This window comes from Sus scrofa, chromosome 11, assembly GCF_054392235.1.
Source record: "Sus scrofa isolate SSC_HxYL_T2T_F1_AM1 chromosome 11, Sscrofa_HxYL_maternal_Yorkshire_Landrace_v2.0, whole genome shotgun sequence".
Classification (NCBI taxonomy): Eukaryota; Metazoa; Chordata; class Mammalia; order Artiodactyla; family Suidae; genus Sus; species Sus scrofa.
This window is the reverse complement of record NC_139393.1, coordinates 24,860,162-24,887,541: the sequence shown is the minus strand read 5'-3', so window position 1 is coordinate 24,887,541 and position 27,380 is coordinate 24,860,162. Positions and strand designations below refer to the sequence as shown.

The window sequence follows — 27,380 nt, the reverse complement described above, 5'->3', positions numbered from 1 at the left end:
TAAGCAAAGTAATGCAAAAAGAGAAAGACAAATACCATATGATATTATTTATACATGGAAAATAAAACATGATACAAATGAACCTATCTGTGAAATAGAAACAGACTCATAGAGAACAGGCTTGTGGTTCCCAAGAGGGAGGTGGTTAGGATGGGAAGGATTGAGAGATTGAGATAGATGCACACTATTACATACGAGATGGATAAACAACAAGATCCTACTGTATGGCATGGGGAACTATATTTAATATCCTGTGATGAACCACATTGGAAAAATATGAAAAAGAATGTATGCATATAAGAATATATATATATAACTGAATCACTTTGCTGTACAGCAGAAATTAACATGAATTGTAAATCAACTATACTTCAATAAAATTTTTAAAAATTAAGTAACACCCAGCAATTCAGAAGCTATACAGATTAGCTATAGACAAGCATTTCAGAAAGGTATCTTATGTACTTAATTCTGTATTTGTGAAGGATATATGCTTAGTGCTTTTGCTTCGTATGCATTCGTTGGTCTTACTGTCATTCCTCATGTTCCCTGAAAGTGTGCCATTCAGTCATTTAGAGGGGTACAGAAAAAGGCACCCTTGAAAAGGTGAATCATGCTGCTGAGTATTACAGACATGTGAACTGAGGATGAAATCTTCTTATTCTGTATATTCTGTATTCAAAGTAAATAATATTCAGAAAAGGAGATTCTGAAGTGCAATGAAATAAACTCGTGGGACAGATGGGCACACCACGATCCACCCTGATTAGCATTCATCAGCATACCAGGTAATATCTTCATCAGGCCCTGAACACGAGGTGTGCACAGAAACAGTGTTTCCTTTAACCTCATCCGGAAAAAATGCACCTCTTCCCCTTGGTGGAGGAACTTGGTTGGAAAATGATGCCATGATGATCCGTGATGAATCCTGTTCCACAAGCAGAAAAGGTTTCAAGCTTGGGATGAGCCAACATGGAGAGAGGCAACTATTCCCAAAGAGAAACCCGGGCTGGGTGGGACACAGGGGTGTACACTTCAGGGGACATGAAGGCCCCCAAGGATAGCAGAAGATTTACAAAGAGGAGTGTGGGGAAAATATTGTTTTCACCTTTTCCTTGAAGAAAAATTATTCCCCGAGACTGAGGGGAGAAATTTCCTTGTTTGTCTATCATTTCAGTGTGTCTCTGCTGTTAGTGTGAAAAGTCTATTTTTTCACCTGAGCTGAGAAGAAACCAGTGGAGAGGGAAAAAAAGAAGGGAACTGAATGTACACTACCACCTGCTTTCCTGGGAAGATAGAAAGCATCAAAAGAAAACCCATGCGAGGCTCTCTGGGCATGATAAATATATGGTATTTTTTTAGTCCTGTCCTTCAGGGCGCTGTTGAAAAAACACTTTCATCTCCTAGGGCTGTGCGATCATCAATTTAAGGGAAATTGCTTCTGTCGTCTGATGACGCCCAAATCCATATCTCTAATTTCAGACCCCTCTTTAGAGCTTGGCACCCATATATCTAGGGGTTTATAGGACTCTCATTCATAGAGGCATCTGACAAGCATTTTTTAAAGAGTGCCACGTAGCAGGAACTTTGTAGTGAGGAACCCACATGGTTCATTGTTTGGTTTGGGAGACAAAGTAAAAAGAAATTCTCATACAGATGAGGGAGGGAGAAAACGGGGTGCAAGGGAATGCTGAGGAAGACTCCAGCTTCTTGGGAATCATGGAGGCCTTGGAGGAAATGACTTTGAGGCCAAGACCTGGGGTGGGAGGAGGGGTTGCCCAGGGAAAGCTTGGGGAGCAGAGGCCACGAAGATGTGGAAAGAGGTAGGGGCCACTGTCTTCACAAATGCCTGGGGGGCATAGAGATCATGGCACACTTGAAGAAACAGGGGAGTTTGGCACAGCAGGCGCATCAATCATACCTCAGGTCTGCCCCTCTTTGGGGATCTCTCTTCTCGTAGACAACACGACCATTTTCCCAGTTACCCGAGGCAGCGATCTGAGCATCTTCTGAGCATCTGTTTTCCTTCCACTCCATGCCTCCCTCAAGTTCAATTAATCACCATCTTTCTTCTAAGAATCTTGCAGATGGGTTTCCTCCTCCCCAGTCCACCTCTTGCCCCTGGATGGCCCCGAAGGTGTCTGTCCTTATCCTTCTGCCCTTACGTTGTCTCCCCTAAGCCCTTGACTTACATCATTGCTATGGGCTCTCTCCAGAATGTGGAACGGATCACCTCTTTCCCCACCAGTGGCCTTCAGGGCCCTGAGGATTAGCAAAGGCTCATGAGTCCATGCCACTTGCTCTCTGCTCAGCCTTCCACAACCACCTGTTTCTGGCTGCTTGTTTGCACATATCCTAAGATCCCAAGATACAGAGCTGCTTCATGCGATGGTTCATTTCATGTGTCAACTGGACTGGATCACAGATGTGCCCAGATATTTAGCTACACATTACTCCTAAAAAAATAAAATATTCCTGGCATGTCTGTGAAGATGTTTTTGGATGAAACTAGCCTTTATATCAGTGGACTCAGTAAAGTGGTTTGCCCGCTCCAAGGTGGGTGGGCTTGTCCAATCCATCCAGAGCCTGAATAGAACAAGAAGGCAGAGGGAGGAAGAATTCTGACCTTCCTGCCTCATTGGGAGATAAATCTTCTTCTCCTGCCCTCAGCGTTCCTGGTTCTCAGGCCTTCAGACTAGGACTGAATGACACCACTAGCTTGCCTGGGTCCTCAACTTCCATATGGCAGATCAGAGGGCTTCTCAGCCTTGGTAATTGCACGAGCCAGTTCCTTATAATAAATCAATGAATCTATGTATCTATCTTCCTACCTAGATACCTTGGGAAAGAAAACACAAAACACGAAATTTGAGAGCCTGGCAAGACCTGGTAACTGAGATAACATTTGTCAGGATTTTCTAGAGAAACAAAATGACTATGTTATATACGTAGTTCACAAGTTCTGTGTTTTCTGCTTATCCTTTCCTAAGATGTCTCCACATTTCCTGCCCAGCTAGCTCTACTTATTCCATAATCCTCAGTAGCAACACTGCTGTCTCTGAGGAGCCCGCCTTGAATCCTCCATCCCCAGTCTGGGTCAAGGGCCTTGTGTCATTGTGGGCAGTCTGTGCTTACATGCCCCCCTAGCACAAGGCACAGTGTATCTTTTCACTGAGTCTGTCTGCCTTCCTCATCAGGTTCAAAGGGCTTTGGGGACAAGTCTCAATTATTTCATCTCATATTAACTTGAGCATAGTGTAGTGTCCCCAAGCATTCTCTGATACTACCCTGCTTTCCTAATTGTCACAAGACATAGTATATTTCTGTGTGTTATCTGCTCCACTATGAGGCAGGCTTTGCAATGCCAGGGAGTGTGTCTGTTTTGTTCACTCCTACGCTCTCACAATGGTACCTGGCACAGAATAGGTGCTGAAATAATTGTGTATTTGTTGAATGAATGAATGAATTTAACATTCATGCTAATGTCCTGGCTTTGGCCCATTATATTTTCATCATAGTAAACCACTGTTTTTTTTCTTTTTTACTTTTCTTTGACATGAGACTTCCTAGTAAGTTGTCACTGACTATGTGACTTTGTACAAATTACTGATTCTCTTTTCGGGTTCCCCATCTGTGGCATCATGATTATAAGAGAATCTACGCCATTACGTTTTCATGAAGGTTAAAGCACTTATACATGTACAACATTTAAACAGTGCCTCGTCCAGGCAGATGCTCAGAAATATCAAGAATCCTCATCATCACCACCATCCTCAGAATTTCCTCCATTTTCACTTTAAAAATCACCACTCTGAAACAGTTCTCCTACTTCAAAGCCTTCAAGGAACAACTGTCTCAATAATTTCAGGGTCCATAGGACTGTTTCACACATAGTTCCCAGCATGATGCTAGGTGGTTATTAAATGCTTGAGTAGAATGACAGCTTGGAATTCCTCTTTTAAACTAGGTGCATCTTTGTGCACAGGTCATCTCTTCAGACTGCCCACTGCTGAACGGATCTGTGCTTTTCAGTAGAAAGTTTTAGTGAAACAGATTTTTCTTATCCGTTTCTCCTGCTTTCGTTATGAATAATAGGAACAGAATAACAAGAGCATTTCTATTTTTATCCATGACATTCATCCACCTGCTTTTTCAAACCTGACACCTGAGCCAGATACATTTCATCCTAGATTTAGAAAGGAACTGAAATTGTGGGGGAAAAATGTCCTCCGGTGCTCCAAGAAGCAAATAAAGACATGGTTGCAGCAGCCACTTCCACAGAGATGATAAAAAGCCAGCCTGGGTGTGCTATTCCAGGTAAGTTGGGCAGTGCCAGTCACTCTATTTTTAGGCATGGTGACTTGCATCCTTATGGTGTCAATAAAAGTTTTCATGCCCTGGAAATTTACTGCTAATAAAAATAAGACCTTTCTGGCCACCAGTGATGGATACTGGTGGGCACTGAGGAGGTTGTGTGATGCTGGTTTGTGTGATGGTCCATAAGCATAAAGTTTAAGCATCGTCCAAAAGATGGCACTGTTTATTTGTGCTTTTATCAGGCTTAATTTCAAGCGTTATATTCTGCAGGCCCATTAATGAACTAAATTAAGATGGAGCGAAGATATCATCCCCCACACAAATCAAACTGTCACTTTATGACAGGCCTTTTCAAACTCTTCATCTTGTTCCTCAGCAAACGAATATGCCCAAGCTGTTACATGTAATAACTGCAATGTCAGCAAACCTTTACTTATTAAGTACTTTTTTTTTTTTTTTTCCTGTCTAAAGGGGATTCTGGAATCCACTTTGGAAGCCATTCTAGATGCATTAACAGAGGATGGGTAATTGAGACATATTTAACTTTTCAATCTTGAAAAGCAGGATTTTCAAACATAAATACTTTCTGATGCTCTTAAGTGTGACTACACAGGGAACATACAGCAGGTAGTTGTAGGTCACAAAGCATTGTTTTTTGAAATTACTTGGGAAGCAAAAAATAAATCTTCCAAAATAACTTTACTGGAACAAATAGGAAATTAAGACTGGTACATACTAGGGGATACTTCCGTGTAGGAGTGGGACATGGTGACAGACAGCTTTGTAGGAGCACTTCTGACACTGTGGAAAACATACATATTTTTTGCCTGCCCAGTATGTCTTTCGGAAATCACCTTCCCCATTCTTGAGTTACTTCCAGTTATTTACAGTTTATCATTTAAAGCAAGTCGAATGGCAACCTTACCTTTAATGGGACAGGAGAGTGTGGAGCTGCCACGTTTCTGTAAGGGAGGAAAACCACACATTTAGATAATGTGGGGTGTGGTCTGCAGAAGACTTGGCAGTAGAAGCCAGAGAGTCGTTTCACAAAGTCGAAGGGGGATTATTAGAAATAGAAACGAATAAAACGCCCGACAAAAACCTTTTTTTGAAGGAACAAAGAATCATTGTGGAGAAATTACATTGTAATTTATGCACATTTCTGCACATAACAGGGAGGGTAGGAATAGTTTTTTACTCCACTTCCTCCAAACCATTTATAACCAGGGCTAGATCAGAGCTTTGTGTCTTAAACAGGAAACATTTCCATCGTACACACAAAAAAACATTCGAGAAACTAGCCTCCTTTCTGCTACTTGCAGAGAGCAAACAGCATTCAGATGTTTTTCCTGTGGCAGGTAGTATCTGAAATATGTCAATTATTCCCCGCGATGTAAGAGAACAGGTAGGGGGTAAGCTGCTATGAGTTCTGTAGCAATTAAGAATTTCCAAGAACGAATATAGATTTCTCTTATGTATATTTGATAACAGCTGAAATTTTATAGGAGAGTGCCAGAAAATTTAACGGTGACTATGTGTCTGTGTTTCTTTATTATCTTACTTCCTATTGCATCCTTCCATATCTATGATATTTTGTAACATGCTCTCGGTGCTTTCATTATAATAACGTGTTGCAGTTATCTCTTCGCATGATGTGTCTCCGCAAGAACTAAGTGCAAGGAGATAAAGACAGGACGCATCAACATAGGGAAACTACTTAGATGCAGAACAAACACTTGAGAAACAAAAAACCTAAGAGACTACCTGGGATAGACTTAGCTTCTCTTCATTTCTGGGCATAAATGCATTAATGTTGTTAAGCACTTGGTTTCCCATAATATTATATATCAGATGAGAACTATCTGATACCTTTTATAATGCGCTTGAGGTAATCATCACAAAGGGAATTTGGTCATATGGTTTACCTGCCCCCAGCTACATAATGAATATAGGTGCATAATAACTCTGAATATAGGTGCATAATAACTTTGTTGTTGCTGTTGCTGTTTTGCTTTTTAGGGCCTCACCTGCAGCATATGGAAGTTCCCAGACCAGGGCTCGAATCAGAGCTGCAGCTGCCAGCCTATGCCACAGTTACAGCAATGTGGGATCCAAGCCTATGTTGGCGACCTACACCACAGCTGATGGCAATGCCGGATCCTTGACCCATAAGTGAGGCCAGGGATCGAACCCGCATCCTCATGGATCCTAGTCTGGTTCGGTTAACTGCTGAGCCATGACAGGAACTCCCAACTTTGAGTATATTTCAATACAGGGAAGAAGTTAAATCATAGACCCAGACAGAGCTGCTGTTTACTTGCTGTGGGACCTTGCCCAAGTTACTTCACCTCTCTGAGCTCTCACTGTCTCATTTATACAATGGCATCAACCTCAGGATTGCTTTGCATATTTAATATAATTTATGTAAAGAACCTGCATAATGCCTGAACATAATAAGTATGCAAAAAACATTATCTAATAAAATATAATTTTTTCCCAAAAAGGTTTACATACCTTATTTCATGACAGGTAAGCAGAACAAGTATTATTGGGCCCCACCTGAGAAAATGGTGGCTCAGAGAGTTTGAAGGATATAGGTCCAAGTTCCCTAGGGAGATACTGCAAAGTCAGGTCTACTCATGTCCAGGTGAGTGAGATTTCCGCAGCCATCATTATGTAGATGACTAATAAGCACTCCTATTTATAAGCCCCCTTCATGCGTATAATGGTCAGTTTTCAGCATGTAGATAGCTAGGCTATATACAGTACTCGGCTATTTAATCAAACATGAATCTAGGTGGTGTTGTGAAGGTATTTTGTAGATACGGTTAGCATCTACAGTTTATTGACTTTGAGGAAAGAAAATTACACTTGCTAATGTGGTGGGCCTCATTTAGTTAGTTGAGGGTCCCAAGAGCAAAAACTGAGGTTTCCTGAAGAAGAAATTCTTCCTCAAGACTGCAGCATTAACACCTGCTTGAGTTTCCAGCCTGCTGGCCTGCCCAGGGCTGCAATCACATGAGCTAATTCCTTAAAATAAATGTCTCTCTCTCAATCTCTCTCTCTCTCCCCAAACCTTGAATTTTAATCTCAAGTCATTTCTAGCTAGCGTAGTCAAAGTTCTCCAGGGAAAGAAAAACAACAGGATACAAAGGTATATACATATATTTCCTATGCATACGTGTGTGTGTGTATAAATCATGTGTATGTGTATATACACATGTATATATACTTACACACACATATATATCCTGGCTGCCTGTTTCACGTAATACCAATGAGATGATGAAGTTGATGCTGTCTTCTTAGTTAGTGCTGGGGTGCGCTACCACCCTGGAGTCTCATAGTCCTCTCATTTGTAAAACAGGAGGGTAATACTGCCCATGTGAGCATTAAATTAGGCTGTATTAAAAGTGCCTAGCACTTGACTTCTACTCTACTCAGTGGGTACCAGTTAATGTTCCCTGGCTTCAGCTCTCAGTTCAGTCTCAGCATCCCTTAGCCAGACTGCCCTCTCCCCATGTTGTCTTAGCTTCCTCTACTTTCTTTGGCAGGGATGGCTTCTGTCTTGTTCACCGCTGTGTCTCCAGCACCTGCCACTGCGTGGCACATGAATGGAGTTATTTTATTTTAGGGCATGCCCAAAGCATGTGGAAGTTCCCAGTCCAGGGACTGAACCCATGCCATAGCAGCGACCCAAGCCACTCCAGTGACGATGCTGGATCCTTAACCCACTTTGCCACAAGGGAACTCCAGGGGCTTTATAAATGTTGGATAAATGAGGATTATATTGCAGATGCAAGAGCAACATGGCTTCTTCCTTGAGTAATTTTTCTATCCAGCATATATATGGAAGTTGCTCAACCTGCCACAAAAGGGCTTCTCTAAAACACCTATGAGATTATCTACACATTAAATATATTTATTTATATGGTAGTTCTTGCAAAATTTAAATATAGAATTATCATATGATCCTACAATCCCACCTTTGGGTATATTCCTCCAGGAATTGAAAGCAGGGATTGAACAGATATTTGCATACCCATGTTCACAGCAGCATTATTCACAACAGCCAATGGATGGTAACTACCCAAATGGCAAGTCTGGATAAGCAAAATGTGGTATATACACAAGGAAACATCATTCAGCCTTAGAAAGGAACACAATGCCAGTAAATGATACAATGCGGATAAACCTGGAAAACATTATGCTACGTGAAATTAGTCAGATGCAAAAAGACAAATACTATATGACTTCATTCGTGTGAGGCTTCTAGAATAAGCAAATTCATGGAGACAGAAAGGCAAGCAATGATTATGAGGAAAGGTGGAGAGAAGGGGGAGTTATATTCTATAACTCTATTCTAAACCAGAGGTTTTGTTTGGGACCATGAAAAACTTGAGGTGGATGGTGGGAAGAGTTACACAACAATATGAATATGCTTAATGCCACTGAATTGCACAAACGAATAGTTAAAATGGTAAATGGCATGTTATGTATATTTTACCACAATTTTAAAAAGTCTTACGTAGGAGAGCAGAGATCAGCAGAAGAGTCTGCTCTGCTCAATGGGAAGAGGGGAAGAGAGGCAGCTACTCATGGAAGCTCCAGCCCAGTTGGCACTCCCACGGTTGCCTGGCATCTTTAATTACCACTGGCACTTGACTGTCCCTCACAACCTCAACTGGGGGCTGTGTCAGTGGGTCCCTGCCAGAGCCTGATTGCCCTGCAGAGCCACCCTCCCCAGCTGTCACTGTCTTTTCAGATTACTGTGATGCAAGGTGGGTAATCACTTGCTTGAACCTGGTTGTGTTTTCAGCACGACACGGGCTGCTGGGCATAACAGAGCATGGATGGAATTCAGCTGACCTGAAATCGAGTAGCTTTCTCCTCACCCCACTCCCCAACCCCTCTCAGCTTCTCTGGCTTCACTGTGACTTCAACTCCTTTGTCAATACGGGCCAACTGTCAGAGTAGAGATGGCATCTTCTGCCCATCCGGGTTTCCCATTGATGGCATCCATATCAGGAGAAGCCTGTCTATACCGCAGATCAAAATGATTTTTTTTCCCTCCTAGCTGCCAGAACTGTTCTCATCACTGAGAATCAAATCTGTTCCATAAGCTCATATATCATCATTACCTACAATACAAATTCTGAAATCAAAGCAGACCTGGCAATTTTATTGATGCTCAGAGCAGAACAGAGCCCAGGTCACCCTGAATCAGTGGCACTGGCTTTGCCTTGCTGACAACAACAAACATGTCACTGACAAAATTACCAGAGAAAAGATGACTTGGTAAGTTCAGTGCACAAGGTAACTTGTCAGTGACAGAGGTGGGATATTTTTATCCTTATAACTCAATGCTAATGAAATTGGTAGGGATAACACCTGCCTGAAAACATGTCCCTCAGGGAGCAGGGAGAAGCAGAAAGCACTGGAGTCAGCTTGTTTTCAAAGTCATTTTTCTCGGTATAGCTATGATTTAATCACAGGATCTTAACAAGAGCCGAGGAGTTGGGGACCCAGAGCAATAACCAATAAGGCCAGTTTTGTCACTTGTAAGCACGGCCCCTGCATCAGCTCTGTAGGGCTCAGCTAATCCATCACACCTAGGTCTCAGTTTTCTCATTTGTGCAGTGGAAAGAATCACACTGTGCAGCCCTTTACTCTTTTGAGGATTAGATACCATTTTGTTAAGTGATTGGTGGTCTAGGATAAGAAAGAGTTATAAATATGGGCATGCCTCGCACTGTCACTTTAGCAAGGGTTGAGGTGGGGAAAGAAAGACGTACCACCATGAGAGGTTACTGTCTGGCTCTGTAAGGGAATGCGGTGGGGGAGGGAGGGAGGATTTAGAAAGGCGAAGGATGTCAGCTGATTGCAGGAAGAAGAGGGAAGGAGAAGGAATAAAGCCATTGTGTTAGGGTTCCCCAAGATGATCCTTAGGTATGATGATTCACATGAGAGACTCACAGAACCCCGAAAAACTGCTTCACTCATGGTTATGCTTATACAGCAAAAGGATGCAGGTTAAAGTCAGTCAAGGAAAAAGGTACATGAGGAGACCAGGCACAGCAGAGCTTCCAGCTGTCTTCTCCCAGTGCGACTGCACAGACAGCACTCCATCTTCCCAGCACTGATGTGTGATAACACACATAAAGTAACTGTCAGCCAAGGAAGCTGACCCGAGGCTTAGTGTGCAGAGTTTTTACTGGGGGTCCGTCAATCCCTTAGGCAAGGAGGACCCCCTATGATAGACCTTGGATACTCAGTCTCTAGCCCCATGCAGAGATCAAACAGATACAGGGCTGCAGGAATTCAAAAATAGGCATTCATCACAAGTCACATTATTAGCACCGGCTATCTATTTATGGCTAAAGGTCCCAGGTATAGAATGAAACTGCCACCAGGTAAGATGTTCCCAAGGGATCAGAGGTGATCTCCCCAGAGCCAGTCAAGGACCAAAATATGCCATGTTTGGGCATCACCCCTGACCCCCAACCAGGTCTGTCGAATTAAGTCTTTATTGAACAGACACGGAAAGAAGTGGAATCCAAACCCCTTCTGCCTGCCCTGCTTGAAGGTGGGTCATTGCTAAGCTGAGCCCTGCATGCATGTGCTAACATATTAAAGTTACTGCAAACACACAGTCATTCACTATTACTTCTCTCTTTCAAGAGTCTCTCAATTGTCTTTGTGTTCCAGTGTGATTCCCTAGATTTCGTTTTTTTTTTTTTTTTTGTCTTTTTGCTATTTCTTTGGGCCGCTCCTGCGGCATATGGAGGTTCCCAGGCTAGGGGTCGAAACGGAGCTGTAGCCACTGGCCTACGCCAGAGCCACAGCAACACGGGATCCGAGCCGTGTCTGCAACCTACACCACAGCTCACGGCAACACAGGATCCTCAACCCACTGAGCAAGGGCAGTGACCGAACCCGCAACCTCATGGTTCCTAGTCGGATTCGTTAACCACTGCGCCACAACGGGAACTCCCCTAGATTTCATTTGAAACCAAAGGCTAGGAAAATAAGGAGTTCTCGTTGTGCCTCAGTGGTTAGCAAACCAGACTAGCATCCGTGAGGATGCAGGTTCGATCCCTTGGCCTCTCTCACTGGGTTAAGGATCCGGCGTTGCTGTAGCTGTGGTGAAGGCCGGTGGCTACAGCTCTGATTTGACCCCTAGCTTGGGAAACTCCATATGCAGTGGGTGTGGCCCTAAAAGACAAAAAACGACCAAAATAATAATAATAATAATAATAATAAAATGTTTTACCTTCTCATGCTACTTTCTCATGTGTTTCTTTTAAAAGCCAATGAAAGTGATTATAACCCAGGATCTTTTCCTTTTTCTTGGCTACTCAGATAGGCAGCAGTTTTGTGCTCATTGCCGCAAATTTTCTCAGCCTGTTTTCTGGCATAATTGCTATCTTCTCTTCCCCTCTTCAGTCTGACACAGCAGAAAGAGAACAGCTTTGGAACCCAAAGATACGGACTCAAGTCCTAGCTATTCAATATGCTGGCTGTGTGGCTTTAGATGAGCACTAAACCCATTTAAACATGTGCCCTCATTAGTAAAAGGACTTTTCCAAGTTGTTGGAAGGATTAGAAATAAGGATATAAAGTGTCTCCTGTTTGGTAGGTGCTAAATAAAGTGTAGTTATTCTTATTACCTTATCTTTTTTTTCCGTATTAACTTTAAAATTTCATCTCTTTGCCTGAAGGGGTTTTTGGGGGAGAAGGGGCCGTGAGGGGGCATTAATGTAAAGTTCCTTAAGTCTTGGAGTTCCCCTTGTGGCAGAGAGGAAATTAATCCAACTAGTATCCATGAGGATGCTGGTGCGATCCCTGGCCTCACTCAGTGGGTTAAGGATCCAGTGTTGCCGTGAGCTGGGGTGTAAATCACAGCTGGGGCCCAGATCCTGAGTTGCTGTGGCTGTGGTGTAGATCACAGATACGGATCCCACATTGCTGTGGCCACGGCATAGATTGGCAGCTGAAGCTCCAACTGGACCCCTAGCCTGGGAATTTCTATATGCCACTGGTGTGGCCCTAAAAAAAATTATTTAAAAAAAAAGTTCCTTAAGTCTCTGCTGGTAGTAGCAGACAGGATATAAACATATAAACAACTTAAGAGGCTGGATCAATCACTTTATGTGATGGATGTGAGACTTGGCCTCCCAGGTCTGACTGCAGGGAGCCTACTCCACTGCTCACCCCAGCTGCTGTGTTCGAAAGTCCTTTGCTCCCACTGCACTAAGGCCACCTTCCCATAGGCTGCTCCTCAATGATCGCCACAGGAATACGAAGGCAGCCCATTCCTGGAAAGTGCCGTATCCCTCTGAAAAACACCTGTGGCTCAATGGACTCCCTGAACTTAGAACTGCAGTCCAGGCAATGTGCTTTCACCGGACCTCCTCCCTCCATCCTGTCTCTTTCACTCGTGTCCGACCTGCATATGGTCTGATGTCTCTCCCAGCCTCTCGGGCTCCCACCTCATTTTCTCTCGAAGATGCTTTCCATGATAAGTTTTCACGTTTAACCTCATCCTGGCATCTGCTTCTTGGAGGCTTCAGACTTATCCACAGACTGTTTTTGGTCTAGAATGTGGTGACTGAGAGAGTGGGCTGCTCCTTAAGAGAAGCGGGCTTTACCCCGTACAGACTCAATGTGCTACCAGTACTAGTGATCCTAGTATTCATTCTGCAGCAACTCTACACGTGCAGTAACTAGCGACACTCCCCTGGGTCACTAGGTTGCATTCTGGAGGGAAGGGGTGGTCCACACTGCTTCCCTTTTGGTCCTGAGATTGTTTCAGACAAAAAAAAAAAAAAAATGTCACAAACAACATGCGTGCCTTGTCCTCAGGGGGTGGACTGGGCTGTTTAAAGGTTCTGATCTTCGTGTTTTAAGGCAGCATTTCCCTTCCTTAAACTAAATACCTCCCACCGAGGAACACTCACTCCTCCGTGAAGGACTAAATTACCCTTTAAAGCAGATTCTCAGCAGTTCACCTTTCCTACCTTAATCAATAAGGAAGTGAGAGCAGATAGCTTGACATCTATTAGCTGCATCTGTGTGAAAATATTGTTGAGATTGTTACTGTGCCTCCAGGTCTGTTCAGGGAACTGAAACCAACTGAAACTATTTCAAGAGTCTATGAATTTGGGACAGTTTGGATGCTAGCCAGTCTCTGCCAAGATACTTCTTCTTTTGAGTTACTAGAACTTGCAATGTATTGGCACTCGCTGGCACTGTTGCCCTGTGTCTAGATACACGCCTCAGCCACAACCGCAGCTCAGACAAGAAGGGGCTTCCATCAGCACTGAAGCCCAGAGGCCCAGCCGAGGGGAAAGGGGATGGAGTAAGTGTGTGAAGGATGGTCCAGGCAGCCAGAGGCAGGCAGCGGACAACAGGTGTGCAACAGGCCACGATGGCCACCGGTGGAGGGAGCCTTTGCGTGGGGCAGGTGCGGTAGCCAGAAAGAGGCACAAATCCAAGCATGGTGGTGGTCAAACCCGGGGAAGGCTCATCAGGGGGCGGTGGGGCTCTTCCCTGAGAAGGAAGGACTCTGGGCAGGAAAGTGTGGCAGAGACACAGACTGCGGCAGGCAGCCAGTTATTAGCAGGGGACTGAGGAAGATAATGCGGGAGCCCAGGTCCTGGAAATACACTCTTTTTTATCCCCCATTTGTGCAGCCACACCCACGGCATATGGAGGTTCCCAGGCTGGGGGTGGAATCAGAGCTGCAGCTGCCGGTCTATACCACAGCCACGGCAATACCAGATCCGCATCTGTGACCTCCATGGCAGCTTGTGGCAGTGCCAGACTCTTAACCCACTGAGCAAGGCCAGGGACTGAACTTGCATCCTCACCGAGACAATGTCGGGTCCTTAACCTGCTGAGCCACGATGGGAACTCCTGGAAACGCATTCGGAGGCCAGAGTGGGAGGAGTGGCAAGGCCAACAATGCTCCAGGTAAAAGCTCCTCTCTCCTGACCAGGGAGAGGATGGGTGTCTGATTACCATCTGGGAGGAGGGTGAATTTCCTACGGGTTTATGGGGCAGGGCTGGAGATGCGGGAAAGGATCAAGGAAGAAAGAGGTTAAGAAAAAAGCTCCAGAGATTGGGATACAGGCAAAACAGTCCTGCAAAAAACGCAAAAGATTAAGACCTGGATAAAAAGGAGGGAGTGGGAGGGATCGGGAGCTTGGGGTTAACGGATGCAAACTATTGCTCTTGGAATGGATTTACAATGAGATCCTGCTGTGCAGCATTGAGAACTGTGTCTAGAAACGTCCATCGCACTACAACAAGGGGAGGAAAAAGTATGTATACATGTATGAGTACCTTAGTCCCCACGCTGTACAGTGGAAAATAAAAAAATTTTAAAAAATCTAGATAAAAGGAACCCCATCGCCTCTCTAGTCCCACTAAGAGTCCCACTAGCCGCTTTGGCTCAGCTATTTTGCCTGTATCCCAATCTCTGGAGCTTTCTTAACCTTTTTCTTCCTTGATCCTTTCCTGCTGTCAAAAGCATCATAGAGGATACAGGTGTCCTTCCTTTCTGAGCCTGGGCAGGCATGGCTCCTACGATTTCATGTCAGAGCCAGCACCCCCTGTAGCTAATTTAGCTCTAGAAGCCTCAGTAATTGGGCCTCCTCTTAGCTGGGCAGCACTAGACCCTCTCGTGTGCCAGGCCCAAGACAAGCCCATCACTGCCTCCCCAGGTGCCAATGCGAGAGGCCAGAGCTTCCCGGGTGCCTCAGCCAACTTCGTTCAAGGGAGCACTGATCTTAGGGGATTGGTGAATGGGGGCGTCACGGATACACCAAATTGGCCTCTTTTCCTTTCAGACTGTGTCCAAGATTATCTGTGATTCTTCTTTCTCCTCAATAAGGAAATCAGAGGCATTTTGCCTTTGCCATCGGCAGCTCCTGAAAATACGAACCACCATGAAGCCGTGGGCTCTCCTGGTTCCCACGCGCTAGCCCACCATCCATTCACTGTGCCTGAGCTGTGGAGGTGACTGCACGTGTTCCGTCTCGGTGCTACGATGCCCCATTCTCATGTCTTTGCTAACATTACCTCCTTTCTGGGAACTTCAATTTTAGCTGCTCATTTGCTTAATTACCTCTATTGCTGATCCTCACAAAAAGACGGAAGATGTAACAGATGGTGCCTTGGGATGGATGGATGTTATGGATGCAGAACTGTCAACACACCTATCCCTATCCCATTTTAACTTTCACGTTATGTCCCCCTATGGACGGATGACAATGAGCTAAGCTGATGTGTGCGGCTCACGCCTGGATTCACATCAAGTTTAGTCATTCTTTTTCCCTCCTGTGCTCCCTCCTCTTCTCCGCCCTCACTATAGTTGGCTTCCCAGTGCTTTTGTAATGATCTCTAGAGCATCTTTAAAAACTATTCCACCTCATTTAAAATGTGGCATAAATGATGGGATTTTGACAAATTAAGTAATAATAAGAAACCATTTTCAATATTCTGTATTTTTCCATTAAGCTCCCCAAAAATAGTGATTATAGAAGTACCACTCTCTCCACAGTTAACGATGTGCTAGCCCTGGTTTCATTAAAAACCTCATTATTCAAAGATTTATAACTCAGTCCATGAAATCTCCTATGAAGTTGAAAATAGATCCAATCTTAGTTTAGAAACTTACTTTTACAGCTTTTTTGAGTGAGGACTGAGTATCCAGCGAGGAGATGGGCTAATAAATAAACATCTCAAGATGTTGAAATGATGGGACAAAATCAATAGAATGAAACCTAACACATGTTATGGTTGACTGCTATATGAAGGTTGAAAAGTATAAAATAAAAAGAAGAGATATTTGGGAACTAGAAGATTTGACTTTAGTCCTGGCTCTGTTTCCCAGTATCTGTTCGAACAATTCAGTAGAACTTTGGGTTAAGGTTACCTCATCCATCTAAAGGATGAGTTGGCATATGATCTCTAACATAGATTTAGACTCTTAAAATAGCAACTGATTATAAAGTACAGGTTTAATTCTCCTACAAAAGCAAATGAGAGCTCTTTGGATAAATGGCTGATCCCAGGGCTGGAATATCTTGTTCTGCCAGAAAGTAAGAACGTGCTCAAAAAAGGGACAGGAACACGACAAAGGGAAGCTAGCAGCCCCTTGAAGTGCCAAGTCTGGGATAATGTGAGCACCAACATATTTGAATACGGTAGTAAGTGATGAGAAAGGGACAGAGACAGAGAGAGAGAGACAGAAAAAGAATAAATAATAAAGCAAATGGGGTAAAATGTTCATAATAGTGCACTGTTTCTAATTCCCTTACGTGGAACCTTAGGTTGTTGATTTTTCTTGTTTCTTTCTTTCTTATGGCGCTATCAACTTCCCTCTTAGAAGTGCTTTTGCTTTGTACCATAGAGTTTCGAAAGTTGTGTTTCTATTTTCTTTGGTCTCAAGGCATTTTTTGATATCCTCTTTGATTTCTTTGTTTACCCCCCCCCCCTTTTTTAATGGCCAAGCCCGTGGAAGTTCCTGAGCCAGGGGTTGAACCAGAGCTGCAGCTGAAGCCTACGCCATAGTCACAGCCACAGCAATGCCGGATCCGAGCCACATCTGTGAACTATGTCACAGCCTGTGGCAACACCAGATCCTTAACCCACTGAGCAAGCCAAGGATACATCCTCACAGAGACAGCTTAGGGTCCTTAACCGGCTGAGTCCCAATGGGAACTCAGCCTCCTTTTTTTCAATGTGCAGACTTGGAGCTATCTGACTTTAGATACATCAGGTAGGAAAAACCCAAAACCTAAATGATAAATGTGCAAGTTGAGCCCAAAGGGCAGGATGGGTTAAAATATCTGATACTGTGATCCTAGACTTGTTCTGCAGCAAGCCTACATTTGCAGTAGATTCTGTTAGAACGCATCTGGAGTGCGGGGGGTTGGCACCTGCTGAGTTCTTCTCATTAAAAGAGATTCTGAAAAACTTAGGTCTATTTTTAGAAAGGTGACTAGAATGGTGAAGGTTTGGGAATAAGCTGCAGAAGGAAATTGAAGGAACTAGCAAGAGACAACTGAGGTGGGTATGGGTGACATGAAAATTATTATCAGACATCTGAAGAACTGGAATGCTCCAGAGAATAAAGTGTATTTACTTTAGCACTAAAGCACAGGACTATAGGTAGACATGGCTTCACATGAAGAGGTAATTTTTTTTCCATTAAATTTCTCCATGAATGAAATAGTTACTCACCAAGTATGAATTCTCCTTAGCATTTTAGCCTCTATAGTAATTGATCAGGAACAGTGCCCTAAGAATTATCACTGTGAGGGGATGGTTGGTCTAAATGGATGTTTCCCGACCCACTGGCTAGAGAACTTTTTAAATCCTTGGAATTCTTTCAAGAGATACTCCTAAGTATCTCTAGGTCCAATAAATGACTTTCACTTGTACACGTTACTGTTTTCAAAAGGGATGGTGATGCTATTTGATTAGTAAGTAATTTCATTTAGTAAACAATTTCATTTTGAAACCTTTGGGAATTTATAGTTCCTTGTGATATTTAGTATCCATCTTAAAAGAACAATTGTAATCATGTGTGAAATTGGTGGGGTATTTTTTATTTCTTTTGATCTCCTATGGAAGAAGGCTTAAAGAAACAGAGGCAAATCATATTCTTTAATATTTTAAAGATGTCAGTTAATCCTCCAAGCAATTTATAAATTTAATGCAATTCTAATTAAAATTTCAAGTATGTTTGTGGCAGACAGATATAGGGAGATTTGACAAATTGTTTCTAAAATTTACTTATAAGGATTAATGTTCAAGAATGCCTGCCTCTCCCCCAAAAGTATTACAAGAGGATTCATGTCCTACCAAATAGAAAACTCAAATGGAACTACTATAGTGGAGTTGAAGGAGACTTTGGATGAACAGAAAAAGAGAAAAGATCTCAAACTAGGCTTGTGTAGGGAGTTCCTGTCATGGCTTAGGGGTGTACGAACCCGACTAGTATCCATAAGGATGCTGGTTCGATTCCTGGCCTCGCTCAGTGGGTTAAGGATCCTGCGTTGCTGTGAGCTGTGGTATAGGTTGCAGATGTGACTTGGGTCTGGTGTTGGGGCGGCTGTGGCGCAGGCCGGCAGTGGCAGCTCCAATTCAACCCCTTGCTGGGAAATTTCTACATGCTGCAGGTGTGGCCAAAAAAAGCAAAAACAAAACAAAACTAGGCTCATGTATATGAGAACTCAGCATGTGATCAAGATGTAATAGCTGTATTTTGTAGAGAAAATAAAAGCACTTAAAGTATTTTAAACACAAAAATATTTAAATCAGATATGTACTTACTGAGTTGAAATGGCTTAAGGGGTGATTTCAGGACCAGGCCTCTGGATGACTCAGAATACTTCAGCCTGCTTGCCAGGAGTCCTGGTATCTCAGCCTCTGTTAGGAAGGGAGAGGATTTGAAGGCCACTACTGGAACTACAGGGCTTACACAATGCACTACTAAAGCTGTGATCCAGGAAGCAGGGAGCCACCCTCTCCACCACCTTAATTTCTTTCTTTCTTTTTCTTTTTTTGTCTTTTTGGGGCCACATCTGTGGTATGTGGAGGTTCCCAGGCTAGGGGTAAAACTGGAGCTGTAGCTGCTGGCCTACACCACAGCCACAGCAACACCAGATCTGAGCCGTGTCTGCAGCCTACACTACAGCTCATGGCAATGCTGGATCCTCAACCCATTGAGCAAGGCCAGGGATTGAACCTTCGTCCTCATGGATGCTAGTCGGATTCACTTCTGCTGAGCCACCACAGGAACTCCTCCACCACTGAAATGTCCCATGTTGCCAAGACCTTCCCAAACCTGCATCGGTGCCCCTTCCCAGAAACACCTAATTTGTACTGAGAATCCTTGCTGTAAAATCAGTGTTTGGGTTAGAAGAGAAGCTTGGGTTAGGAAAGAAGGCTGATGATAGGTAACAGAGCACCCGCAAGGTGTATTACCAGGAAAAGTTCATCCCCAGAGAAAACAAGTATTTATTTCCATTTTGAAAAAAAGAGCCAGAGCCACTCATACTTAGACCAAAAATAATAACAGTAATAATAATCATGATAATAAATGAGAACAATTGGTCTACGTCAGAGGTTAGTAAACTTTTTCAGAAAAAGGCCAAATAGGGAGTTCCTGTCATGGCTTAGGGGTGTACGAACCCGACTAGTATCCATAAGGATGCTGGTTCGATTCCTGGCCTCGCTCAGTGGGTTAAGGATCCTGCGTTGCTGTGAGCTGTGGTATAGGTTGCAGATGTGACTTGGGTCTGGTGTTGGGGCGGCTGTGGCGCAGGCCGGCAGTGGCAGCTCCAATTCAACCCCTTGCTGGGAAATTTCTACATGCTGCAGGTGTGGCCAAAAAAAGCAAAAACAAAACAAAACTAGGCTCATGTATATGAGAACTCAGCATGTGATCAAGATGTAATAGCTGTATTTTGTAGAGAAAATAAAAGCACTTAAAGTATTTTAAACACAAAAATATTTAAATCAGATATGTACTTACTGAGTTGAAATGGCTTAAGGGGTGATTTCAGGACCAGGCCTCTGGATGACTCAGAATACTTCAGCCTGCTTGCCAGGAGTCCTGGTATCTCAGCCTCTGTTAGGAAGGGAGAGGATTTGAAGGCCACTACTGGAACTACAGGGCTTACACAATGCACTACTAAAGCTGTGATCCAGGAAGCAGGGAGCCACCCTCTCCACCACCTTAATTTCTTTCTTTCTTTTTCTTTTTTTGTCTTTTTGGGGCCACATCTGTGGTATGTGGAGGTTCCCAGGCTAGGGGTAAAACTGGAGCTGTAGCTGCTGGCCTACACCACAGCCACAGCAACACCAGATCTGAGCCGTGTCTGCAGCCTACACTACAGCTCATGGCAATGCTGGATCCTCAACCCATTGAGCAAGGCCAGGGATTGAACCTTCGTCCTCATGGATGCTAGTCGGATTCACTTCTGCTGAGCCACCACAGGAACTCCTCCACCACTGAAATGTCCCATGTTGCCAAGACCTTCCCAAACCTGCATCGGTGCCCCTTCCCAGAAACACCTAATTTGTACTGAGAATCCTTGCTGTAAAATCAGTGTTTGGGTTAGAAGAGAAGCTTGGGTTAGGAAAGAAGGCTGATGATAGGTAACAGAGCACCCGCAAGGTGTATTACCAGGAAAAGTTCATCCCCAGAGAAAACAAGTATTTATTTCCATTTTGAAAAAAAGAGCCAGAGCCACTCATACTTAGACCAAAAATAATAACAGTAATAATAATCATGATAATAATTGGGAACAATTGGTCTACGTCAGAGGTTAGTAAACTTTTTCAGAAAAAGGCCAAATAGGGAGTTCCTGTCATGGCTTAGCGGAAACGAATCCGACTGGCATCCATGAGGATGCAGGTTTGATCCCTGGTCTTGCTCAGTGGGTTAAAGATCTGGCATTGCCATGGCTGTGGCGTAGGCTGGCGGCTAAAGCTCCGATTTGACCCCTAGCCCGGGAACCTCCATATGCTACGAGTGCAGCCCTAAAAAGCAAAATGAATGAATAAATAAATAAATAAATAAATAAATAAATAAATAAATAAGAAAAAGGCCAGATAGCACAATTTTTGGCCTTGTGAGCCATATTGTCTTGTCATAACCACTTACTTCCTCCACAGTAGCAGGTAAGCCAACATAGACAGTACATGAATCAATGAGTGCAGTTGTGGTCCCATAAAACTTTATTTATAAAAACAGGTGCCAGGTCAGATTGAGCCTACAGGCTGTAATTCACCAGCCCTTGGTCTAGGACATAATCACTGAAATCTCTTCTTAAGTTAAGATTCGGCATCACTGAAAAACGTGCGAACATGATTACTAACAAATGCTTACCTATTGAGATTTTTTCTTATAATTGCTTAGCTTGGAAATGTCACTTGTAGCCATTTCATCTGAAAATGGAATAATCTTCTGAGTGTTGTGTTTTTTTGAAAAAAGTCAAGAAATTGGTAAAATCCTAAGCCATTCAATTTTAGAGCTTTGATCCTGAGCAGTTCATTAATTGCAACATTTTGGCAGAGATGTGTGACACATCAAGGGTCTCCTGGCTTATGTCTCTGTCCTGAAAGAGGAAAGAGTGTAGTCTAAAATTGCTTTGTGTGAACCAAATCATGACTTTCCATAGAACTGTCACAATCTATGCATGTTGCCAAAGAACCCCAAACAGGTGCCTTTGAGGAAAGTTCCACCTGTTCCCATCATGCCTATACCAGTGTTTTCATCTTCCCCCCAAATCACAAGCACACTACCCACACCTGTACATACGCACACACGTGTGCATACAGTGTATACTGTTATTTTTCATGACCCCAGTTTTCAACACGTGCCCTTTCTCTGAAACAGTCAACTTCATATAACCAGCTCATTGAACTCATGACCGTATTTCTACCCCTTAGTCTCAAGACTTCTGGTTTAGAACTACAGACTCCTTGAGCTAAGAAGGAGCTGATGCTCCCACTGGTGTTAGCTGATCTTAATTCACCATGTATCTAACTGGGAATTTTACACCAAAGGAAAAATTTTTAAATCAGATATTTTTATAGCTGGGATAGACTACTGAGATTATCAAGACCAACTTTCCCCTTCGGTAGAATAAGAAATTAAGACCTGGAGAGGTGAATTTATACAACTTGCTAGCAGAGCTCAGATCTGGAATACCGACCCTTTTGATAACTAAAGCTTCTGATAAACAGAGGGTTTTAATGCAACAAACTACTTCAGAAATACTTTAAAAATATGAAGACGGGGAGTTCCCGTCATGGAGCAGCGAAAACAAATCTTACTAGGAACCATGAGGTAGCAGGTTCGATCTCTGGCCTTACTCAGTGGGTTAAGGATTCAGCATTGCCGTGAGCTATGGTGTAGGTTGCAGATGTGGCTCGGATCTGATGTTGCTGTGGCTGTGGTGTAGACCAGCAGCAATAGCTCCAGTTCGATCCCTAGCCTGGGAGCCTCCATATGCCGTGGGTGCAGCTCTAAAAAGCAAAAATAAAATAAAATAAAATAAAATAAAATAAAATAAAATAAAATAAAAAAGATGGGTGGAAAGCTCACCCACATTTGTTTGTTTAGAAGACTTAACTTTATATGCATCAGTTTTCAATATAAGCTTTTCACACTTCTCTTGTAAATGTCATGTCAGTATTTTAGCTTCCATAGGGAAGGTAGATTTCTCACCCAAAATTTTTATTACATTTTCACTGTTTTGAGGTTTTAGACACGTACAAATGACCAAAGAGTGTGTATAATAAATAGTTTCAAAATTCATACTTCAAATGTAAAACTAAAGTAATACAAATATTAGATCAAGAATAACTTTTCCAGATTTTGTATGTTACACAGATAAAATACAATTCTATTTCTGTAGAAAACTTGTCAATCTCCTACTTAACCCTGGATTGTGCTTCTTAGATATATGTACACTTTGAATCATACATGTCTATCAGGATTTTAATCAGGGATTAAAATAACTCATGTTCTGAACATGAGGAAGGCTGACCTTTAGTCTGACTGTCTTCTTCTAAGTGAGTTTTGCCACCACTTTGGTCTGGATATTTGAAAAAAAGATCTTGTCAGCAAATCTTGGAACTAGTTATCTTGGTGAATAATGGGAACATCTTGTCTCTGTAGAGCAGATTAGTGTTACCTCTGTGGAACAGGCTCTGATATCGTGAGGAAATTTAATACCAGAGGCCAGAGTTTCAGTAATGTACTTGAAAATCTGTACTGCCCAAACGTGTGACGTAAGATAGAAAAATCATCCTTTATCACAGTTTAGAAAAAGGTCTAGCCTCACAGTGGTATTAAAATATGACTAATTTTTCATGGAGTTCCCATTGTGGCACAGTGGAAATGAATCCAACTAGCAACCATGAGGTTGTGGGTTTGATCCCTGGCCTCACTCAGTGGGTTAAGGATCTGGCATTGCCACGAGCTGAGGTGTAGGTTGCAGACTCAGCATGGATCCTGCGTAGCTGTGGCTGTGTTGTAGGCCGGTGGTTACAGTTCCAATTCGACCCCTAGACTGGGAACCTCCACATGCTATAGATGTGGCCCTAAAAAGCAAAAAAAAAAAAAAAAAACCAAAAACAAAACAAAACAAAAAAAACTCATCTTTCTAAAAGAGTAAGACAAATTACACTTATATGGTTTAATATGTCTGGCAAGCTTGAAGATAATGTAGTATAAGTATTAGTAAATATTTACATGAAGAGTATTGAGAAAGAAACACCAAATACATAGCCTCCAGAAAATCTGGGGAATCAAATTCTTAAATTCCTAGACATCCATGGGATTTGGGATTATTTATTACCTTACCATTAAAGAGAATGACATAATAGACCTTTTTAGGATAGTTTTTGAGAATTGAGCATTTCGAAAGCAAGTGTATTAACACATGACTTCACAAAGCTGATTTAAACTCAAGAGCTCAGAGTTCCCATGTGGCTCAGTGGGTTAAGAACCCAACATAGTGTCCTAGAGGATGCAGGTTTGATTCCTGGTCTCTCTCTGTGGTTTGAAGTTCAGTATTGCCTCAAGCTGAAGCATATGTCACAGATGCAGCTGGGATCTGGTGTTGTTGTGGCATAGGCCTGCAGCTGCAGCTCCAATTTGACCCCTAGCCTGGGAACTTCCATATGCTACAGATGTGGCTGTAAAAATAAAAATAAAATAAAATAAACTCAAAAGCTCAGTAATAATTTCAGAGAACCATCTATAAAATTAACTAATTTCTTCACTTACATTTAGCAAACTAATGACAAGTTGTAAGAAGAGAATATAAGAAGTTCCCATCACGGCTCAGTGGTTAACGATTCTGACTAGGAACTATGAGGTTGTGGGCTCGATCCCTGACCTCGCTCAGTGGGTTAAGGATCCGGCATTGCCTTGAGCTGTGGTGTAGGTTGCAGACGCAGCTCCAATCCTGAGTTGCTGTGGATGTGGCGTATCTGATTGGACCCCTAACCTGAGAACCTCCATAATCTGTGGGAGCGGCTGTAGAAAAGGCAAAAGACAAAAAAAAAAAAAAAAAAAAAAATAGAATAGCATATAAAAGCAGAACAGTAGACAGGCTTAGCTTAAACCTGTACTTTTCCAAAAAATTTAGGAAACTTAACTCTGACTGAGGAAGGCAGACTAAGCACAGGTTTGTTTTTTTTTAAATCTCTATTCCCACCTCCTCAAAATAATAATGAGAGTAAATATAAGACAATGGTTCAGCAAATCAGAAATACTGTTAAATTTATGGAAAATATAATGCAGATAGGAACTTCATGAACCTCTTCATATGTGACTGAAGAGTGGAGTCAAAATATCACTTCTATATGAAGTCATGTAAGATACTTTCCTACAATTAAGGGTTTTTCCAAATATTCTTCCCATGGAAAAGTTTAGATACAGTTACATAGGATTATGTTTCCTTCTTTATAAAAGTAATTATTCTTCAGCAAGTAAAAATTATTTTCATTCCTTTTGGGTTTGTTTGTTTGTTTTGCTTTTGAGGGCTGAACTGGTGGCATATAGAAGTTCTCCCAGGCTAGGGGTAGAATCAGAGCTGCAGCTGCAGGCCAGTGCCACAGCCACAGATACATTGAATCCGAGCCGCATCTGCAACCTACACCATAGCTCACAGCAACACCAAATCCCCAACCTACTGAGAGAGGCCACGGATTGATTGAACCCACATCCTTATGGATACTAGTCAGATTCGTTTCCGCTGCACCCTAACAGTAACTCCTGAGAATTTCTTTCATTCTAGAATGTAAGCTCTTGAAGGGAATAGGCCGTCTTGTTCACTGCTCTCTCCCTAATGGCAAAGCTGGCGTTTGGGATTCCATGAATACTCAGTAATGGTGGCAGAATGACTGACTCTGGCAGACGGCATGCATTGCTTATAAAGTACCTTATTTCATGTGGGATCTGCTCCTACCCCAGATTGTTTTTAAAACTTGAATCAGAGACTAATATTTTTAACCTACGGATTTAGTCACCTCTGGAAGATTCTTCCTTCTTGTTGTGTGAGACAATAAATCCCTTTGGTTAATCCTCTTTTGAGTCCTTTTAAGATTTTAATGAAAGATCTCCTAGCTGACATGGAATTTATTACCATAAGTGGAATACTGGAAGCAACAAATACTGAAATGTAAAGTTTGCTGAGGAGAGGAGGGATAAAGGTTTAGGACAGAGACAGCCTCTGTTTTTCAGGGTAGGCAGTTGGTTGTTCTGTTACATGAGGGGGCAATATGTTATCAAACCGTTGATTTTTGGACCTTGAACTCAGACCATTTGCTGAATGGAGTTATAATTTTTTTTAAATGTGGCGAAAAAGAGTATTTTTGAGGCTTTTAGATATGTCTTATGATAAAAAAGACAAACAGTCAGAAGGTAGTCTGCCCTAAAAACACAGCAGGAAGATAACATAGCTCTGCTAAAAGAAGATTCTTCTTGGGGCTGTAATGTAAATTAGTGGAGAATACCCTTAGAAAAGCTGGATGCTCACCTGCTGAGGCAGAGGGACCCCCCCATCCAAATTTTGGGTTGAATGTCAAGATCAATGATGCTACTGACAAATACATCAAGAAGGCATTGAAGAGTTTGTTACGTGATAGAGATCTCTGCACAGGCCTCTGGAGCAGGTCCAAATGGCCTGAGAGAGCAAAGAAAGGCTTGGGCTTTTATTGTGGTTAGCAGGTAGGGCCAAGTCAGAGGTTGTACATGGGAGGGGACTTGCACTGTTTGAATCTTTCACTGTTGCCAAAGGAGGGAGCACCCAGACTTCCTCATCGGCTTGTCCAAATACGTGGCAAAAGAAGAAGAGGGGAGGGTGCGGCCTAAAAGCTGCCAGCAATAAAATATATTACAATGGAGTGAGATGGGCCATAACAAAAGCCAATACTTTTTGTTCTACGTCCACATAAAATCAAACAAGCAGAGGTAGGAGAACTACAGACTCAGAAGAAGATAAAACGAGTACGACTGGGTCCCTAAGAATCCCATAAGAATTCTCTGCTTCACAAAAGGGAAAGATCTGGCAGCAGTGAACAGAGAAAGTGGGTGGTCTTGCCTCCTTTAACTCTTTTTTTTTTTTTTTTGCCTTTTCTAGGGCTGCTCCCTTGGCATATGGAGGTTCCCAGGCTAGGGGTCCAATTAGAGCTGTAGCTGCCAGCCTACATCAGAGCCACAGCAACTCGGGATCCAAGCGTGTCGGTGACCTACACCACAGCTCACAGCAACACTGAATCCTTAACCCACTGAGTGAGGCCAGGGATTGAACCCACAGCCTCATGGTTCCTAGTCGGATTTGTTAACCACTGAGCCACGATGGGTGCTTCTCTTTGCCTTAAGGGAAGAAAGGGTTGAAGATTGGGAAACCGGAATTCTCAAAGGTCATGTTTAGAAAAAAGTCTTTCCATTGATTATTTAATGGAGTTGCTCAGAAATAGATATGTTGAAAGCCTTCTTAGTTATTAACAGAACTGTAGCGCTGAAGAAAATTCAAGTGACTCTAGCCTGTGATTGTTCAGCTTCTAAGGAAAGACTAGCATCCTTGAAATGACCTGAGAGGAAGTAGGTTGCTAAATCTGCAGTTCCTAGAACTCTCTAATGGCCATCTGAACTGCAGCTGAGAGTAAGATAGGCAAACACAATTTCCTAAGAGGGCATAATCAGAAACATGAAGGACAGTGGTCAGGAGAAATCCTTCCAGTGTGTGTGTGTGTGTGTGTGTGAGCGGGTGTGTAATTTCAAAATCTTCCCTTATCACAGGACCAGAATAGAAATGCCTCAAGAGTTAAACGCAGAAAACTGTAACAACTGAGGCGGGAAAAGTGAAGATAAAATTTATCGATTGTTTGCTTAGGATTGGACACATTGCATGTTATTTCACTTAATCCCTATGACAGTCCTGCAAGACAGGGCATGGTATTCCCATTTTTTTTAGTAAGTAAACTGAATTTCAGAGATACTAAGTGGCTTATCCATATTGCTC

General features: G+C 42.8%; 1 long non-coding RNA gene across 2 annotated transcripts in view; it reads right to left on the bottom strand.

The window, feature by feature from the left end:
• The window catches only part of LOC146398595 (uncharacterized), a 256,858-nt gene that overhangs the window by 60,931 nt on the left and 168,547 nt on the right, over positions 1–27,380 (bottom strand). Inside the window, exons 3-6 of one of the 2 annotated variants that reach the window (XR_014819567.1) lie at positions 21,227–21,455; positions 19,868–19,963; positions 18,664–18,759; positions 5,243–5,279 (exon numbers count right to left, since the gene is read on the bottom strand). This is a non-coding gene — a long non-coding RNA (uncharacterized LOC146398595). The remainder of the gene's footprint in view (positions 1–5,242; positions 5,280–18,663; positions 18,760–19,867; positions 19,964–21,226; positions 21,456–27,380) is intronic. The other variant, XR_014819566.1, reaches the window with a different exon arrangement.